Source organism: Hemiscyllium ocellatum, chromosome 32 (genome assembly GCF_020745735.1).
Source record: "Hemiscyllium ocellatum isolate sHemOce1 chromosome 32, sHemOce1.pat.X.cur, whole genome shotgun sequence".
Classification (NCBI taxonomy): Eukaryota; Metazoa; Chordata; class Chondrichthyes; order Orectolobiformes; family Hemiscylliidae; genus Hemiscyllium; species Hemiscyllium ocellatum.
In genome coordinates, this window is record NC_083432.1 from 12,716,391 (window position 1) to 12,737,696 (window position 21,306).

The window sequence follows — 21,306 nt, forward strand, 5'->3', positions numbered from 1 at the left end:
TACCCAATTTCACCAAAAACACTCTGCACAGACAGGGGATGTATTTTCAGCTGCACAGCTTTTGTTACCATAGCAACACCTGCATTTCATGCTCAAAAAGTGGCAGATTGTTTTCAATAACTTTCTTCACCATATTAATGCTTTAGACAAGAATATATTTAAATACTGAATGTGTTGAATATGATTTTGCCTGTTTTGTAATTTATTTTTGTTTGGATCTTTCTGGTCACATCACATATATTAAAGTTTAGTTTTCATAGAAGCTGACAATGTGGAACAAGCCCTTCAGCCCAACAAGATACTCCGAAGAGTATCTCACGCAGACCCATTGCCCTAAACCTATTACTCCCCATTTACCCCTGACTAGCCGACACATCCTTGAACAGCATGGCCAATTCACCTAACCTGCACATCTTTGGACTGTGAGAGGAAACTGGAGCACCTGGAGGAAACCCACGCAGACACGGGGAGAACATGCAAACTCCACACAGACAGTCGCCCAAGGCTGGAATTGAACCTGAGTCACTGGCATTGTGAGACAGCAGTGCTAACCACTGAGCCACTGTGTCATCTATCAGCACTTTCTGTGAATGGGAAATACAGTCATATTTTGCTTGCTAATGTAAGAAACTACACATGGCTATTGTTTGTTGCTCCTGGTCAAGACATTCTCCAGGTTAATCTCTGGCTTCATTTTTTCAACAACAGTTGGAGTGGGAGGAGTGACAGCGAGGACCAGAGGCCCAACAGGAAAGTAAATTTAAAATATATAAAGACTTACCTCGTGTATAGGCAGAGCGCACACTGAGCAAGAGCAGACACAGGTCTGCTGGGTAAGTGGAACTTTATCTTTGGGAGGGTTGCATTACCTGAAACACTCCTGGGGTAGTGTCTCCCACCCATCCTCCTCCTCTCACTAAAATATGAGGTTCTGTGTGCCGGATTGGTAAGGTGACTAGTTTCTTTAATTTTGTTTTAGTTTTTTAGTAGTCTCGTTGAGAATTTAGAATAGTGAGAATGGCAGTTAGGACAGTTGAATGTTTCTCCTACAGAATGTGGGAGTTAAGGGTCATCACTAGTGTCCCTGCTGACTGCATCAATGGGAGGTGCCCCCAACTCCAGCTCCTTGAAAACCGTGTTAGGGAATGGAGCTGGAGCTGGATGAACTTCAGATCATTCAGGAAGTGGAGGGGGTTCTTGAGAGGAGTTACAGGGAGGTAGTCACACCTCAGGTACAAGAAAAAGGTGGATTACTGTCAGGGGATGGAAAGGGAATCAGTAGACAGTTCAGGGATCCTCTGTGGCTGGTCCCCTCAACAGCAAGTATACCGTTTTGGATACTGCTGGGGGGAGGGGGTGATGTGACTCACCAGGGGTTAACAATGGGGTACAGGTCTATTTCTAAGAAGGGAAGGGTAAAAAGGAGCAGAGCATTAGTCATTAGGGACTCCATAGTTACGGGAACAGATAGGAGGTTCTGTAGGAATGAGATAGACTCACGGTTGGTGTGTTGCCTCTCAGGAGCCAGGGTTTGTGATGTCTCTGATCGTGTTTTCGGGATCCTTGGACCGAGCGGGAGCAGCCCCAAATCGTGCTCCACATAGGCACCAACAACATAGGTAGGAAAAGGATGGAAATTTAAGGCAGCACTTCAGGGCGTGAGGATGGAAGCTTAGAGCTAGAACAAACAGTATTGTTATCTCTGGTTTGTTGCCTGTGTCATGTGCTAGCGAGGTGAGGAATAGAGAAAGAGGGGAGTTGAACACATGGCTACAGGGATGGGCGCAGGAGGGAGGATTTTGGATTCCTGGATAATTGGGCCTCTTTCTGGGGAAGGTAGGATCTCTACAAACAGGATGGTCCTCACCTGAACCAGAGGGTTACCAATATCCTGGTGAGGAAATTTGCTAATGCTCTTTAGGTGGGTTTAAACTAATTCAGCAGGTGGATGGGAACCTAAATTGTAGATCAAGTCTATAGGAGTTTGAGAATAGTGAGGTCAGAACTAAGGTTTCAAGGTTGCAAGAAGGCACCGGCAAGCAAGAAGTTAGTTTGAAGTGTGTCTACTCCAATGCCAGGAGCATCTGGAATAAGATGGATGAACTTGCAGCATGTGTTGGTATCTGGGATTTTGATGTCGCCATTTCAGAGACATGGGTACAGCAGGAACAGGAATGGTAATTGAAAGTATCAGGACTTAGATGTTTCAGTAAGATCAGGGAATATGGTAAAAGAGGGAATGGTGTGGCATTGTTAGTCAAGGACAGTATTACAGTTACAAAAAGGACATTTGAGAACTCATCTACTGAGATAGTATGGGCTGAGATTAGAAACAGGAAAGGAGAGGTGACCCTGTTATGTGTTTTCTATAGGCCCCCGAATAGTTCCAGACTTGTAGAGGAAAGGATAGCAAAGATGATCCTCGCAAGGAGTGAGAGTGACAGGGTAGTTGTTATGGGAGCTTTAACGTTCCAATTATTGACTGGGAATACGATAGTTCAAATACTTTAGATGGGTCAATTTTTGTCCAATGTGTGCAGGATGTTTTCCTGTACTTGGACAAGCCAACCAAGGGTGAGGCCACATTGGATTTGGTACTGGGTAATGAACCTGGCCAGGTGTTAGATTTGGAGGTAGGTGAGCACTTTGGTGATAGTGACCACAATTCGGTTATCTTTACTTTAGCGATGGAAAGGGATAGGGACATACCACAGGGCAAGAGTTCTGGCTGGGGAAAGGCAACTACGATGTGATTAGACAAGATTTAGGATGCATAAGATGGGGAAAGAAACTGCAGGGGATGGGCACAATAAGAGATGTGGAGCTTAATCGAGGACCAGCTACTGCGGATCCTTGATAAGTATGTACCTGTCAGGCAGGGAGGAAGTTGTTGAGCTTGGGAGCCATGGTTTACTAAGGAAGTTGAATCTCTTGTCAAGAGGAAGAAGAAGGCTTATGTTAGGATGAGATGTAATGGCTCCTTTAGGGTGCTTGGGAGTTACAAGTTAGCTAGGAAAGACCTAAAGAGAGAGCTAAGAAGAGCAAGGAGGGGACGTGAGAAGTCGTTGGCAGATAGAATCAAGGAAAACCATAAGGCTTTCTATAGGTATATCACGAATAAGATAATGTCTAGAGTAAGGTTAGGGCTAATCAAGGATAGTAGTGGGAAATCGTGTGTGGAGTCAGAGGAGATAGAGGAAGCGCTAAATTAATACTTTTCATCAGTATTCACACTGGAAAAAAACAATGTGGCTGAGGACAATACTGAGATACAGACTCCTAGACTAGACAGGATTGAGCTGAACAAGGAGGACATGTTAGCAATTCTGGAAAGTGTAAAAATAGATAAGCCCCCTGGGCCAGATGGGATTTATCCTAGGATTCTCTGGGAAGCCAGGAAGGAGATTGTTGAACGTTTGGCATTGATCTTTATGTCGTCATTGTCTGTAGGAATAGTGCCAGAAGACTGGAGGATGGCAAATGTTGTCCCCTTGTTCAAGAAGGGGAGTAGAGACTACCTGGAAATTATAAACCTGTGAGCCTTTGGTTGTAGGTAAATTGGTGGAAAGGGTTATAAGTGATAGGATTTATAATCATCTAGGAAGGAATAAGTTGATTAGGGATGGTTGTGCCTAACAAACCTTATTGAGTTCTTTGAGAAGGTGACCAACAGGTGATGAGGGTAAAGCGGTTGATACGGTGTATATGGATTTCAGAAGGTGTCAGATAAGGTTCCCCACAGTAGGCTATTGCACAAAAATGGAGGCATAGGATTGAGTGGAATTTAATGATCTGGATCAGAAATTAGCTAGCAGAAGGAAGACAGCGGGTGGTGTTTGGTGGGAAATGTTCATCCTGGAGTTCAGTTACTAGTGGGGAATTGCAAGGATGTGTTTTGGGTCCACATTTGTTTGTTGTTTTTATAAATGACCTAGATAAGGGCATAGAAGGATGGTTAGTGAATTTGTGGATGACACTAAGTTGTGAATAGTGACGAAGAATATTGTAGGTTACAAAGAGACATAGATAACTACAGAGTTGTGCAGAGAGATGGCAAATGGAGTTTAATGCAGAAAAATGTGAGGTGATTCACTTTGGAAGGAGCAACAGGAATACAGAGTACTGGGCTAACGGTAGGATTCTTGGTAGTGCAGATGAGCAGAGAGATCTTGGTGTCCAGATACATAGATCCTTGAAAATTGCCACCCAAGTTGACAGTGTTGTTAAGAAGGCATACAGTGTGTTAGCTTTTGTTGGTGGAAGTATTGAGTTTCAGAACCATGAGGTCATGCTGCAGCTGTACAAAACTCTGGTGCGGCCGCACTTGGAGTATTGAGTACAATTCTGGTCACCACATTATAGGAAGGATGTGGAAGCTTTGGAGAGACTTCAGAGATTTACCAAAATATTGCCTTGTATGGAGGGACGGTCTCACGAGGAAAAGCTGAAGGACTTGAGGCAGTTTTCGTTCGAGAGAAGAAGGTTGAGAGGTGACTCACTTGAGACATATAAGATAATCAGAGGGTTAGATAGCGTGGACAGTGACAGCCTTTTTCCTCTGATGGTGATGGCTAGCTCAAGAGGACATAGCTTTAAATTGAGGGGCAATAGATATTAGGACATATGCCAAAGGTGGTTTCTTTACTCAAGGGTGTGGAACACACTGCCTACAACAGTCGTAGACTCGCAAACCTTAAGGGCATTTAAATGGTCATTGGATAAGCATATGGATGGGAATGTAGTTTAGATGGGCTTCAGATTGGGTTCACAGGGCGGTGCAACATTGAGGGCTGAAGGGTCTGTATTGTGCTATAATGTTCTATGTTCTACATAGCACTCACCCTCATATTTGTGTCCAGTTAGCACTCATACTCTATGTTTGCTCCTTGAATAATATCACTCTCCCAATCAGTCCTTGAGTAATACTTACTCTCCTTGTCAGTCCCTGAGTAACAGTCACCGTCCCCATCAGTCACTGAGTAACACTCATTCTCTCTGTCAGTCTCGAGTAACATTCATTTCCCCATCAGTCCATGAATAATTCACTCTGTCAGTCCCTAACACTTACTGAGTTACACATTCTCTGTCAGTTCCTGTGTAGCATTCATTCTCCCCATCAGTCCTGAAATAATATTCACTGACCCTATCAGACCCCGAGTAATGCTCACTCTACTTGTCAGTGTCTGAGTAACAATCACTCTTTCGGACAGTCCCTGAGTACCACTAACTTTCCCTGTCTGTCCCAGAGTAACATTCACTCTCTCCACCAATCTCTGGGTAACACTTGCTGTCCCCACCAGTCCCAGCGTAACTCACACCCTGTGTCAGTCCCTCACTGTCTCAGTCAGTCCATGAGTAATGCTCTCTCCAGTAAGTAACACTCACTCCTTGTATCAATTCATTAGTGACGCTCACTCTCCCTGCCAGCCCCTGAGTGATAGTCACTCTCCCTGTCAGCCCCTGAGTGATACTCACTATCCCTGTCAGTTTCCGAGTAACACTCACGGACTCTCAGTTCCTGAGTAACATTCATTCTCCCTGTCAGTTTCCATGTAACACAATCTCATGGATTATTCCTTATAAACCTCTAGTCTGCAGAGAAATTTGCAGTATGTCAACAACATACGTTCTCGATTTGTAAATCAGCAAGCAATTTTTATGAGGAAGTTGTTAGAGGGATTCCTGAGGGAAAGGATGTGCATGTATTTGGGAAGGCAAGGGCTGATTAGGGATAATCAAAATGGCTTTATGTGTGGGAAATCATGTCTCACAAACTTGATTGAGTTTTTGAAGAAGTGAAAAAGAGGATTGATGAAGGCAGAGCTGTGGAGTAAGGCGTTCGACAAGGTTTCACATGGGAGACTGGTTAGCAAGGTTAGATCTCATGGAATACAGGGAGAACTAGCCACTTGGATACAGAACTGGTTCAAAGGTAAAAGACAGAGGGTGGTGGTGGAGGGTTGTTTTTCAGACTGGAGGACTCTCACCAGTGGAGTGCCACAAGGATCGGTGCTGGATCCACTAACTTTTCGTCATTTATATAAATGATTTGGATGTGAGCATAAGAGGTATAGTTAGTAAGTTTGCTGATGATACCAAAGTTGCAAGCATAGTGGACAGTGAAAAAGGTTATCTCAGATTAAAATGGGATCTTGATCAGATGGGCCAATGAGCTGAGAAGTGGCAGATGGAGTTTAAATTAGATAAATATGAGGTGCTGCATTTTTGGAAAGCAGAACTTAAACACTTAATGGTAAGGTCTTAGGAAGTGTTGCTGATCAAAGAGACCTTGGAGTGCAGGTTCATAGCTCCTTGAACGTAGAGTCACAGGTAGAGAGGATTGTGAAGAAGGTGCTTGGTATAGAGTCATAGAGTCATAGAGATGAACAGAATGGAAACAGACCCTTTGGTCCAACTCATCCATGCCGACCAGATATCCTAATCCAATCTAGACCCACCTGCCAACATTTGGTCCATATCCCTCCAAACCCTTCCTATTCATATACCCATCTAGATGCCTATTAAATTTTGCAATTGTACTAGCCTCCACCACTTCCTCTGGCAGCTCATTCCATACCCGTACCACACTCAGCATGAAAAGGTTGCCCTTTAGGTCTCTTCTATATCTTTCTTCTCTCACCCCAAACCTATGCCCTCTAGTTCTGGATTCCCCCATGCCACGGAAAAGACTTTGTCTATTTATCCTGTCCATGCCCCTCATAATTTTGTAAACTTCTATAAGGTCACCCCTCAGCCTCTGACGTTCCAGGGAAAACAGCTTCAGCCTATTCAACCTCTCCCTATAGCTCACCCTGGCAACAGCTTGTAAATCTTTTCTGAACTCTTTCAAGTTTCACAATATCCTTCCGACAGCAAGGAGACCAGAATTACACACAACATACCAACAGTGGCCTAACAGCCGTAACATGACCTCCCAACTCCTGTACTCCATACTCTGACCAATAAAGGAAAGCATACCAAACACCTTCTTCACTATCCTATCTACCTGCAGCTTCACTTTCAAGGAGCTATGAACCTGCACTCCAAGGTCTCTTTGTTCAGCAACAATCCCTAAGACCTTACCATTAAATGGAAATGTCCTACTAAGATTTGCTTTCCCAAAATGCAGCACTTCACATTTATCTAAATTAAACTCCAAATGCTTTCATTTATTGGGCAGAGTATTGAGCACAGGTGTTGGGAGGTTATGTTGTGGCTGTACAGGACATTAATTAGGCCGCTGTTGGAATGTTGCATGCAATTCTGGTCTCCTTCCTATTGGAAAGATGTGAAACCTGAAAGGGTTCAGAAAAGGTTGACAAGGATGCTGCCAGGTTGAAGGATTTGAGCTGTAGGGAAAGGTTGAATAGGCAGGGGCTGTTTTCCCTGGAGCGTCGGAGGTTAAAGGGTGACCATTATAGAGGTTTATAAAATCATGAGGGGTATGGTTAGGATAAATAGACAAAGTCTCTTCCCTGGTGTTGGGGAGTCCAGAACTAGAGGACATAGGTTTAGGGTGAGGGGGAAAGATATAAAAGAGACCTAAGGGACACCATTTTCATGCAGAATGTGGTATGTGTATAGAATGAGCTGCCAGAGGAAGTGGTAGAGGCTAGTACAATTGCAACATTTAAGAGACTTTTGGATGGGTATATGAATAGGAAGTGTTTGGAGGGATATGAGCTGGGTGCTGGCAGGTGGGATGAAATTGGGTTGGGATATCTAGTCGGCGTGGACAAATTGGATGGAAGGGTTTTTTCCAAGCTGTACGTCTCTGTATGACTCTATGGAAGGAATAGCACATGAATTATGAAAACTTGATGAACAATTTGCATCACTCCACTCTTAGAGTTATAGAGCTATACAGTACGGCAACAAACCAGAGGTCCAACACATCCATGTTGACCAGATAGCCTAAAGTAAACTAGTATCATTTGACAACATTTGGCACATATCCCTCTAAGCCCTTCCTGTTCATGTACCAGTCCAGAGGCCTTTTACATGTTGCAATTGTAACTGCTTCCACCACTTCCTCTGGCAGCTCATTCCATACATGCACCACCCTTTGCATGAAAATGTTGCCCCTTAGGTGCCTTTTAAATCTTTCCCTCTCACCTTAGATCTATGCCCTCTAGTTTTGGACTCCCCTACCCTGGGAAAATGACCTTGGCTATTCACCTTATCCATGCCCGTCTTGATTTTATCAATCTCTATAAGGTCACCTTCAGCCTCGACGCTGCAAGGAAAATGACTCCAACCTCTTCAACCTCTCCCTGTAGCTCAAACTCTCAGAACATTTAAGAAGTGTTTAGATGTGTACTTGCAATGTGATGGCTATGGGCCAGGTTCTGGAAAATGGGATGAGAATAGTTAGGTGGTTATTTTTCACCAGTGTCGACTTGATTGGCTATAAGGTATTTTCAGTGCTGGATATTTTTATGAGTTCTCCTGGATTAGATTTCATATTGATTTAGTTAATTGTAACTCAAGTTTTCTCAACCCATCTTGTTTCACTATCAACTCCAGTGTCATTGGTTGAGATGATACACTGTTGGTGCTATCAGTCAGGAAGATCCCAGTTGGTTTTTGTTCATGCTGTCCATTGTTATCCCCTGCTTATAGCCAGTTAGTGAGCAAACAATGTATTGAAGTAAAGAGCAGAGGAAAAACATCTATTTGACAGGACATACAGTGACAAGTTCTGCTAAAAACAAATCTGGCCCAATATTTTAAAAAATAATTTCCTTTATATACTCAGGGAACTACCAGTTCGTGTGAAAACCCCTGATCTATGACTTCAAAATCCTTATTTTTTCATAAATGTATCAATTGATTGTCAAATTTTGACACAAAATCCTTCATTTTTATGATATCTTGTACTATTTTGGGGAGAAGGGTTGATGGGAAGAGTCTACCGAGCATTTTTCACTATTTTTTTCTCATTTCAATGTCAGAAACTCTGATAGCTAAGCTGGGACAACATGTCCCATAGAATTCAGAGCCATGGACCGCGATCAGTGTTGTGTGGCTCTGCCGGCAGTTCAGCAGTCCAAAGAGCTGGTGTAGATTACAACCCCCTCAAAAGAATTACTAGTGTAAAAGTGTTGCTCTCACAAACTAGTCTTCTACATGAGCATTCTGTCAACCTTGGATTATTTCTTCCAGCACAAAGACCTTTACTCAAGTCAAATCATAGAAATTCATAATTAGCTTTAGAGTCATTGTTTGCTTCTATTCTAAGTCAGATCCCAGAACAAATCTGATATCGTTTTTGTTTAGTTAGTTACCGTAGTGGCTAGTCACTCAAAAATATTCAGACAAGTCTGTAAGTTTACTCCACAAAGGAAGAATGAGTAAACTAAAAGGCAATCTAAATAGTGAAGACAGGAAGATCTCATGCACACAGCAAAACAACATTTAACTTTGTTTTCTAATACTATCCAATACAGAGACTGCAGTCCAGAAGAATTATATCCCTATCTCAACACTTTAAACTTCTACTTAACAGACTCACAACAACTTATTTGTCACAGACTATGGGCCTTTACAATGAGTCCTTTCTAAATCAGTCAACATGAATTTTTCATAAATCTGAGAGCCCAAACTTTCCTAAACTTCTAATAACCTTAGGATTCCAAACAGAAAACTCTCCTGGTCTGGAACATTTATTAGCCAAACCCTTCCACTGATGTGACTTGCTCCCTGAATTGCCCTGAATTCTGTCTAGAAGAGGAACTATATTTGCTTCCAAACTCCATCTGGTGTCTTTTGAACCAAATTAAAAACTTGCTCAATCCTAGATTCTTCTGACCTGAAAATAAAACTGATGGCTTTGGATATTTATCATGCCTGTCATAATGCCAGCAGTGTAACCATTAACCACAGAAGTCTAAATTTACCTGCTCTCTAAAAAATTCTGGATTTAGTTGCTCTTCTAGATGGACTATTCAATCTTGCTTTTTTTTAAGAAAGAGAAAACCCTTCACCAAAATAAGCAAAACCCATCTATTTCAAAATCCAAATTCCAAACTGATATAGATAAACATTGTGCATCTTTCATCACATGTAAGACATTGATTCAGCCAATACAAAATATCTGGAATATAATAAGGCATTTCTAATAATATCTAGGTTGATATACTCCTCTCAATCAATGGCAATACTAATCCTCACTGTAAAATAGATGTCATATTAACAACAATCACCATGCTGCACAAGTCAGTCAATAAATGGAAAGAACTCCAGACCACAAACACTAAAATGTCTCCAAACATTGATGACACACATCATAATTGTCAAAATATTCTTTGAGGCATATGTATCATGGTTTCGTTTTTGAATGTATTACAGTGGTTACACCTTCATAGAATGTGTGTGGTCTGAAATAGAAGTTGTTGTTTGTTGGCAATTCATGAGGTAAAATAAAATGTTTGTCAAACCTAGTTTAACAGTTACCCAATTCCAAATGCAACCTACTGTAATCTCCGTCTAGTTTATTGCAATTTCTTCTCTTTGTTTTTTCTTATCTTACATGAATCTCATTATTCCTTTGGCCAATGAGTCATTAAGTGCAGAATTGTTTGACTAAATTGGGATTGTCTGCATATTTATAATGAGTTTCTTAATTTAGTTTAGAACCTTACAAAATAGGAGAAGAACGCTCAGACCATTCTACTCAGTGTCAGTTCGTTGAAAGACATCTAATTGGCTCCATAATCATTATTCATTCCTTTAATCCTGCATTATTCCACTTTTTAATGAAAATATCTAGTTCCACTTTGAATGTTATCACTGAATGTGTTTCCAGCACCTTTTTTTAGGCAACGCACCCTTGCTCATAGCAACTTGCTGAGTAAAAATAAAATCCACATCTTCAATCTGTTTTTTTTATCTTTAATCTATGTTCCCCTGGTTACCGTCTCACCCACTTGCAGAAACAATTTCTCCATACTTAATTCATTGAAGCCCACAGGATTTTGAGTACCGTTGTTTAGTCTAGTTTTAAAGTAGTATGGTCAGAGGTGAATAATCAAAGATTATCCAATTTTCTCACATAAATAAAGTTCCTCATCCCGGTACCATTCAACTCAATAGTTCTTTGAGCTTCTCCAAACACTCATCCTCAAGCTTTAGCTTATCCAATATTCTTCTAAAATTAAGCTTCCTTTTGTAGTCTACAAGCAGAATTTAACGCCTTCCCCATTGAAGAAGGCAATTCGTGTGTTGATTTTTATAATAAGCAGGTTCAAGTATAGGAGCAGAGATGACTAACTGTAATTATACAGTGAGTTGATGAGACCACATCTGAGGTATTGGGTGCTGTTTTGGTTTCCTTATTGGAAGAAGGATGTTCTGGCTATGGAAGGAGCTCAATAAGGGTCACTAAAATGATTCCTGGGATGGTAGAACTGACACATGAAGAGATGCTGGATCCATTAGGATTTCATTCACTGGGATTTCAAAGAATGAGAGGGATCTCACAGAAACTTATCAAGTTCTAATACATCTAGGAGAAATGTAGGAAGGATAGTCTGATGCAAAAACAGAAATTGCTGGTGAAACTCAGAAGGTCTGGCAGCATCTGTGGGAATAAAAACAGAGTTAATGTTTCAAGCCTTGTGACTCTTTATCAGAACTGGATGTTTTGATGACAGGGAGTGCTGAACTAGGGCTCAGTGTCTCAGAATACAGGGTGGGTCCTTTAGGATTGAGATGAGGAGAAATCTCTTCACTAAGAGAGTAGTGAGCCTGTGGAATTCTCTGCCACAGAAAACATTGGGTCCAAAACAATGAATGATTTCAAGAAGGAGATAGATCTAGGTCTGAGGGATGAAGGAATGAAAGGCTTTTGGGTGCAAGTGAGAACAGGGGACTGAATTGGAAGTTGATCCATGATCATATTGAATGATGGAACAAGCTTAAAGGCCAACTTTTGCTCCTATTTTCTGCAGTTCTGCGGTGAGATTGATGGCATGATAGTGGTGGTGGTAGGGTGTGAGTGGGGGGCTTTGGGCAATAAATTAGGCAGCAGAGTGGTCTCCACCTGATTTGCTTTAATGGTTCAATCATGGGAATGAAAAAGTCAGTGTTATGAGGTTGGTCAGGATTTTGTTGGTTTCAGAAGGCACCGCTCCTTTCGTCCACCTCTCAGTACTCAACAGTCCCATCATCCACCTCTCCCATTGCCCATTTCACTTAATGCCCACCTCACTCTCCTAGTGCCTAACTCTCCTCAGTGGTCTGATCAAATCTGTGGTGAGTGGATCTCTGGCTATCTTTCTACCCACCACCAATGGAGGCCTTTATGTGGCCAATTAGTGGGAGATGGACATGTTTTTGATCCTGCTGGTCCAGCCACTGGCTGTCAGCTCTGAATTCTGATCAGACCACTGGGGAGAGTTAGGCACCAGGAAAGTGAGGTGGGCCTTAAGTGAGATGGCAATGGGAGAGGTGGATGATGGGACTGTTGAGTACTGAGAGAGGTGGACGATAGTAGCGGTGCCTTCTGAAACCAATAAAATCCTGACCAATCTCATAACACTTACTTTTCCATTCCCATGGACGGACCATTAAAGCAAATCAGTAATGACTGTCAATGCAGGATACCAGTGATTATCAGACAATGGAAATTGATAGATTGTGGAACACTCATTTTCCATTTATAACTCTATTTCAGCTTTGGGACTATGACCAGTGTGTAAGGAAAACTATACCATTATGAAAGAAGCTTAGAGATGCAAATGGCCCAAAGCAATATATAGAGAAGCATAATACATATTCATGATGAACCACCTCCATAGCTAAGTCAACATTGTTACTCCAGGCAGCCCTCTTGTCACTGAATAATGAGAGTTGGTCTTCTGAGGGTTATTTTCTCACCAATTGCTGCCTTTACCAGCTAAATCTCAGTGGACCCAGTTTCCCAACTCCTTGACAGGGAGTGGCACAGGACCTGAAGACCCCTGAGTAATAATCACAATACCTTTGAACTGTTTATGTACCTAGTGACAGACATGAATCAGTGCTGACACCCTTGCATCTCCATTTATTTATTAAAGAGACTTTGCCTTACTAAGAGGCAGCACTCCAAAAGCGTGCGATTTCAAATAAACCTGTTGGTCAATAATTTGGTGTTGTGTGACTTCTGACTTCATTTAATTTAATTCAATCTCATGTGGCTATTTGCATATGTATATAAGCAAACTGGAACAAAAGAGTGCTGAGGGAGTTTTGGATGTAGATTTGCTCGCTGAGCTTGAAGGTTCATTTCCAGACATTTTGTTACCTTACTAGATAACATCTTCAATGGGCCTCAGGCGAAGCAAAACTGAAAATTTCTGCTTTCTATTTATATTTTTGGGTTTCTTTGGGTTGGTGATGTCATTTCCTGTGGGAATGTTATTTCCTGTGGCGAAGTCACTTCCTGTTCCTTTTCTCGGGGGTGGTAGATGGGGTCTAACTCGATGTGTTTGTTAAAAGAGTTCTGGTTGGAATGCCATATTTCTAGGAATTCTCGTGCATGTCTTTGTTTGGCTTATCCTCGTGATCTCTCACTAGTATCTTTACATACAGTAGTGACTTCACCACAGGAAATAACATCACCATAGGAAATGATAACACCAGCCCAAAAAAACCCAAACATATGAATAGAAAGCAGGAATTTTCAGCATTGCTTTGCCTGAGGCCCATTGAAGACGTTACCTAGTAGGGTAACGAAATGTCTGGAAATGAACCTTCCAGCTCAGCGCGCAAACCTACATCCAAAACCTCAACTTGAGCTACAAATCTTCTCAAAACTCACTGAGGGTGTCTGCACGCGTGGACTAGTTGGATCAAAGTGTCTGTTTCCATGCTGTATAACTCTATGGATGAAAAGCCCTCTTTCAGAATTAAGGCACCATCTACCTCTGGATGATGTAAAGGATGACACAATTAAAAAAAGATCGCAGAGTTCTCCTCAAGGTCCTGAGAAACATTTGGCCCTCAAGCAAATCATTCAGCTGTTAACATCTTGTTGGCTGTGACAGCTTGCTATGATTGGCACATTTCCTCCCTTGCATCAATGGCAAGTTCTTCATTGGTTGTTAAATGTTTTGGGGCACCCTGAGGTCATAAAATGCAGCTTATTTCCCTGTTCAGACATAGCTAATTCCAGTCTTATCATCTCTCAGTCTCATTAAACACACAGCAAGGTTTTCATCCTGATTCTAACAGAACTTACAGACCAGATACAAAGAAGCACCTTACTGGGTGCTGTTCCTGAGCATCACTTCCTGTGCCTTTATAGCAGGTATACCTCATTATAACTGTAGGGGTGGGGATAATGAGATAATGTGAGTGAATGTGAGACTTAATAGTGGAGTGTGTGATTCAGGGATAAGGTATTCTTCAAAAGCACTACTGCTTCCTGAACAGCCAGGTAGGCAACAGATATCCATCCCAATTGAAGAATAGAGAGGTATCTTTCAATGTCAGGACAGTAGTTATTCCTCAATCAACAACAACAAAACCAGTTTTCTGGTGTTAATCATGTTGCTGTTTGTGGAAACTTGATGTGCTGAAATTAACTGCATACATTACAACCATGGCTATGCTTTAAGGAAGACGTCCAGGACTATAGAGTACTTTGAGTGATCCTGTGGCTTAAACACATTAAAGAGCATCACAAGAGCCAAAACATTGAACCACGTCTAGAGTTATAAGACAGGTGATCAATCTCCTGTTTAATTAAAGAGGTAGGGTTTAAGGAGTGTCTTGTAAGAGGAGAGAGGTGTGGAGAAATAGCTGGATTTAGGGAAGGAAATCCAGAACTTAGGATCCAGGCTGCTGAGGGCAAGGCCATTGGTTTCACGTTGTTGGAAATCAGACATGTGCTTCTCTGTCTGATGTTTTTCCTGTGAAGCATCTTTTCCAGCAATATAGGCTCTATGTAAAAGCAAGCTGTTGTAGCCTCAGGTTGTTAATGCTGGTGCCAATTCCTTGATATGTTGATAGGCATCAAAGATCCTGCAGCCAGTTCTGACCAGATCCTCACTTGATCTGTGTGAGCTGGCCCTCTTCTGTGACCTAGTACATACTGACATCAATTGCAGTCTCCCTCACCCATCATTGGTTCCCCAGGGCAGAACCATACAATGCTGGGCATTCTGATGCATTATACCGTAGCTTGAAATTATGGTTCCATTGCTTCAACTCAGTGCTTTGAAGAGGCCACCAGAATCTGCAATGGCATGCACAATCAGGCTGATTGGAATACATACAAAGTGGGATTAAAAGGCATGATTGAAAGTTCAAGGTGTAAGTATTTTCTAATCAATTTGTTCAGAGATGTTATTACTCACCTTTGGAGCAGGTGAGACTTGAACCCTGGCCTCCAGGTGTTGGAGTAAGGAAACAGTTTGTCAGAGTGTGCCTGGTGTTGTCTTTCTGCTCATTACACAATTCATTCAGAGTACAGAAGTCTGTAAGAGAGACAGTGAGAGCAACCTTCCACTTACACCCCCAACCTTCCACTTCCCAACACACTGCACCCCCCACCCCAAATATTTCACTGAAGTGCCTTTTTGTGCATTCAAATATTTTATTCAGTGTAACCAAATTAAAAAGCTCACAGCTGCTGCAAAATTGATGTGATTGCAGCAAATGGACTTGCTTTTACACAGTGCTACGTGTGCTTTGTAATGTGCACTGGCTGATGTCACTGTTCATCAGACACGATGGTTACAGCAGACTGATGCAATATTCATGTAAGTCTTGTAATGTTCATGAACTTGATTGTCTCGAATTAAATCAAGACCCTGATTTGTGGACTTTGCGCATGTTGAAAGGTTATTTTTATTACAAGTACATTGGACTTAATAAAGTCTCAAGTCAGTAATGGTTTAATGAAGAAGGTTACCCAACAACTGGTCCTGTTTTATGGTGGTCTTGGGATTACACAGGGGAGTCAATTTTAACTCCTGCTGGAGTGTAAATGAGGTGATAGTTAACATTTTAAGTCTGATATATCTCTTCTGTAGAAGAAAATAAATGACAGCTCTGCCAAATCTGCTGAGGTTCTCCAGCACTTCCTGTTTTAGATTACTGTGGAAATTGACTCGTGATGGATAATGTTCTGCTTGACCAGGAGACACTCTCCTGATGCCTATATCCCCCAAACCTGCCCTTGGACAGACTGCAGTTCCTGAAGTTTGATATTGGTTATGAAAATGGGAGCAAAAGACTCTCTGGCAATACCTTACTGTTGCTAATCACCAATAATAGAATGCATTATATCCCTCCTGATCTTTATTTCCATTGACACCAAACTTTGCAACCTACCTGCTTTCTCGCATCTTCCTTCCATCACCCCCAACAATATTGCAATTCTTCATGATATGGAAAATATTAAATTCAGCAATCAGCAGAACATGGTACCAAGAGAATGAAATAATATTTGAAATAAAACAAATGGACTAATTACATTCTTTCATTTATCCATGGGATGCGGGGGTCGGCATTTATTACCAAACCATAATTGCATCATCTGAAACTGGTGATGAGCTGCCTTCTTGAATTGCTGTAGTCTGTGTGGTACAGGTACACATCCACAGCATTGTTACACAGGCAGTTCCAGCATTTCGACTCATAATAATGAAGAAATGACAGTATATTTCCAAGTCAGGGTTGCGTGTAGGCTTGAATGGCAACTTATAGGTGGTGCTGTTCTCAAAAATCTTTGCTTTTAGTTTTTACGGATCATCGGTTTGGAAGGTGCTGTCTAAGAAGCCTTAGCAACTTGCTTGGTGTGGCAAAGTTGGGAAGATGTGAATAGTTCAATTTGCTGCCAATCAAGCAACTGCTTTCATCTGATTGATATTGAGCTTCTTGGAGCTGAACTCATCCAGACAAGGGAAGATAATTCCATCACATTCTTGACTTGTTTCTTATCGATGATGGACAGACTTTGGGGACTCAGGAAGTGAATTACTCATGGCAGGATTCTTAACCTCTGACCTGCTCTTGTTGAACATTGTAAAACTGTCAGCTGAGTTCCTCCAGCATTCTCTGTATTTGTTTCACAGTATTTTGCTTTCATTTGAGAAAATATTTTAATACTTGTGTAGTTCAACAATGTGTCATTAGCATAATATTGTGATACGATGAACACAAATCTTTAACATGGAACTAAGTAATTTAGTATTGTAAACACAGATTAACAACACAGGCAATAGAATGTGCTGATACTGTCAAATGTAATAGGTTAATATGGTACTAACAACACAATATTGCAATTCTTCATGATATGGAAAACATTAAATTCAGCACATCAGGCCAGAAGATGCCAATATTTCAATTACTCTCTACCTTTGAGGTATAACATTGCTTTATATCAGCACTGAAAGGACTTGAATAAAACAGCAGCATGGGACTCCGGTATGGTTCAGGAGATTGACATGCTTCCAGCTCTGAACTGTCAGAACCTACTCTGGAGCATTATCTGTGTAGCTCCCAAGATTATTCAACCGATATTCAATTGGTAACTTGCTCAATGTTATTTTATGCTACTGCAAGCCAAAAGGGCTGATGTTTGGCGCAAGTGGTTTGTATTCATTTTTCCACTGTTCTAGTCTCCTGTCTGGAAACCAGACAGATGGGGAATAACATTTGCAGTCCCACTGGGCAGCCAACTTCCACACTAATCATCAAGTCCGATAACTAGTATATGCAGCCCACGATAAATGTCAGTGTACTTAAAGATTCCTCTTACGTGTAAATAAATATTTAATGATCCACTTGCTGACTCCTGACTGATTGATCATTTACTCAATTTGGATAGTACTCTGGTAATAAAACACATTATAAACAAGACAAATCCTGTCGGCAAGGAGGCTGTGTGTTGTCAGCTGGTCAGAAATAGCTTGCAATAAATGCTAGCAAATTGTAAAGGAAAGCAAGTTGAGTTTTGCAACGATTGTATATTGCAGCAATTTGCATTTGTTCCAAGGAAAGGTACTGATGGCCATTTGTTCAGTTGCTGCATTGAAACTGTGGCCTTGGTTTTGCCTTTCCCACCTCACTATCTACCCCAGATGTGCAGGACTGGGGATTGAGCAATTGCCTCAATTCACATCCCTTTAATATTTAACAAATAGGCGGGGAAGACACTCCTGCAAACTGATGTTCAAAAGCCAGTTGGAGCATTCAGATGCTTGATTGAGTTTCTGTTTGCCAGACAGACTGTAAACCTAACTGGTTAAAGCTGGCAGTGCCAGCTGGGGCCCTGGCATTGAGATCTTTGACTTGCTTTCCCTTTGCCACCATGAGCCCCTCGGTGCCCACAAAATGTAACTCCTTTTTTCAGAAAAGGAGAGAGATGGGAAGCAGGAAACCACAGGCCAGGTACCTGGATGGGTTGTCCTTATTAGCAAAAGCTAAACAGGTTGGTACTTGACTCACCGAACGTTAAAACATCCCACTTTTCTACCTACCTTTGTGTCGTCAGCAAATGTAACACAATAGCTTTGGTCACCTATCATAGGAAACATGTTGGAAAATATCATTAAAGCTGTTATAACAAGGCACTTGTAAAGGATCAAGGTAATCAGTCAAAGCCAAAAAGGCTTTGTCAAAGTGAAATGATGTTTAACTAATTTATTGGAATTATATCAGACCATAAAATACTAAGAAATAGGAAGAGGTGTAGGCCATTTGGCCCCTTAGCCTGTTCTGCCATTTAATAGGATCACGGCTGATGTCCACTTTCCTGCCCTTTCTCCATAACCTTTGATTCCCTGGCTGATCTATCTCAATCTCGATCTCAATTTCAATCAATCTATCTCAGCCTTAAATACACACAAGAACTCTGCCCACACAACTCCCTATAGCAAAGAGTTCCAAAGGATCTCAGAAAAGAGTATCCTCCTCATTTCAGTCTTAAACTGGTGTTCCTTTATTCTGAAGTGATGCCCTCTTGTCCTAGACTCTCTCATAAGAGAAAACAACCTTTCCATATTTACCCTGTCAAGACCCTTAAGATTGCTATATGTTTCAGTGTGATCACCTCTCATTTTTCGAATCTCCAGTGAGTAGAGTCCCAATTTTTTTAGCTTTTGTTAATAAGCCAATCCCTTCATATCAGGGATCAAGCTCGTGAGCCTTCTTTGAACTGCCTCCAATAAAATAATATCATTCCTTAAATAAGGGGATCAAATCTACTCGCATTACTCCAGATGTCATCTCACTAGCACCTTGTCCGATTGCAGTAAGATTTCTCTATTCTGATATGTCAACCCGCTTGAATTAAGAGGTGACATTCCATAGGCTTCCTAATTACCTGATGCCCCTCTTTGCCAGCTTTCTGTATTTCATGCACATGTACTCCCAAATTGCAGCTTTCTGCAGTCTTTCTCCATTGAAATAATACTCTGTTCCTTTGTTATTTCTTCCAGAAAGAACATCATATTTTCCCATATTTCTCCTTCTGTCAACTTCTTGCGTATTTACTTAACCCATCAATGTCTCTCTGTAAACTGTCTTAGAAACAAATCAGCTTTGTAGTTGGTGTGGTTTGTAATTTGTACCTTGTGTTTTGTGTATTGTTAGAGGGCAACAGGTATTTGTTTCTGTCATAGAGTCATAAAGTCATACAGCACGGAAACAGACCCTTCTGTTCAACCAGTGCATGCTGACCATAATCCCAAACTGAACTAGTTCCGTCTGCCTGCACTTGGCCGATATCCCTTCAAATATTCCTTGTTCATGTACTTACCTAAATGTCTTTTAAATGTTGCAACTTAACTCAAATCCACCACTTCCTCTAAAAGTTCATTCTACATGCAAACCATCCTCAGTGTAAAAACATTGCTCTTTGTGGACTTTTTAAAATCTTTCTCGTCTCACCTTAAAAATGTGCCCCCTTGCTTTGAAATCCCCCCTAGAGGGAAAAGACCCTTGCTATTCACCTTATCTATACTGCTCATGATTTTATAAACTTCTATACAGTCGTTCCTCAAACTCCTACTCTGCAGTGAAAAAGTCCCAGGGTAAAAACAATGACTGCAGATGCTCGGAAACCAGATTCTGGATTAGTGGTGCTGGAAGAGCACAGCAGTTCAGGCAGCATCCAAAGTGCAGCGAAATTGACGTTTCGGGCAAAAGCCCTTCATCAGGAATAAAAGTCCCAGCCTATCCAGGTATGGGTCATTGGACTTGAAATGTTAACTCTGCTTTCTCTGCGCAGATGCTGCCAGACCTGTTCAGTTTCTCCAGTAAGTTTTGTTTCTTATATTACCTGCTGACTGTGAAACTTCTGTTCAAGATGTTTTAACAGAAACTATCAGGTGTGTATGCCTGAGCTATTCATATTACTTGTTAGGATTCAATCCCTTTTAACTGTCTCAAAAATCAGTTCTGCAAGAGTTTCTTAAATTTTATATTTCTTCTTGTTCTCAAACTTAAAACCAATCTTTTCAAAGAGGTTTGCCGGCTTCTCACATGAATGCTGTGTTCTTTTTTCTGTTTCAGTTTGCATCCACCCTGTGAAGTCCTGTCAGAATTTTGTATGCTTCAATAAAATCACCTTCTATGCTTCAAAACTTCAATGGATATTGACCCAGCCTGATACAACCTTGCCTGATATGATAATATCCCTTCCCAGGTATCAGCTGAGTGAAGCTTTAATTGAACTGCTTCTAAAGATATTTATTTGGCTTCAGTGAACCTTTATACAATTATAGCAAAATTTCCTCACTTTTATATTCCATTCCCCTACCAATTAATTAACATTCCACCTGCCTTCCTAATTATTTGATGCCACTTGTATGCCAACTTCTTGTGATTCATGTACCAGAATACCCAAATCCGCCCTCCACCACAGGGTTCTGAAATATTTCTTCATTTAAATAATATGCGGCTTTTCTATTCTTCCTGCAAAAATGGATAAATTCACATATTCACACTACCAAATGGGTGGAATGGTGGCTCAGTGGTTAGCACTGCTGCTTCACAGCACCCGGGATTCTGGTTTGATCCCACCCTCGTGCGACTGTCTGTGTGGAGTTTGCACTTCCTCCCCATGTCTGCATGGGTTTCCTGCCACAGTCCAAAGATGTGCAGGTTAGGTGGATTGGCCATGCTAAATAACCCTATAGTCCCCAGGGATGTGCAAGCTAAATGGAATAGTCATGGGAAATGCATGGTTACAGGGATGGGGGATGGCCGGGGGCATGGTATTTGGTGGGATGCAGTTTGGAGGGTTGGTGAAGAATCAATGGGCCGAAAGACCTGCTTCCACATTGTAGGGATTCCATGAAAAAAACATTTGCC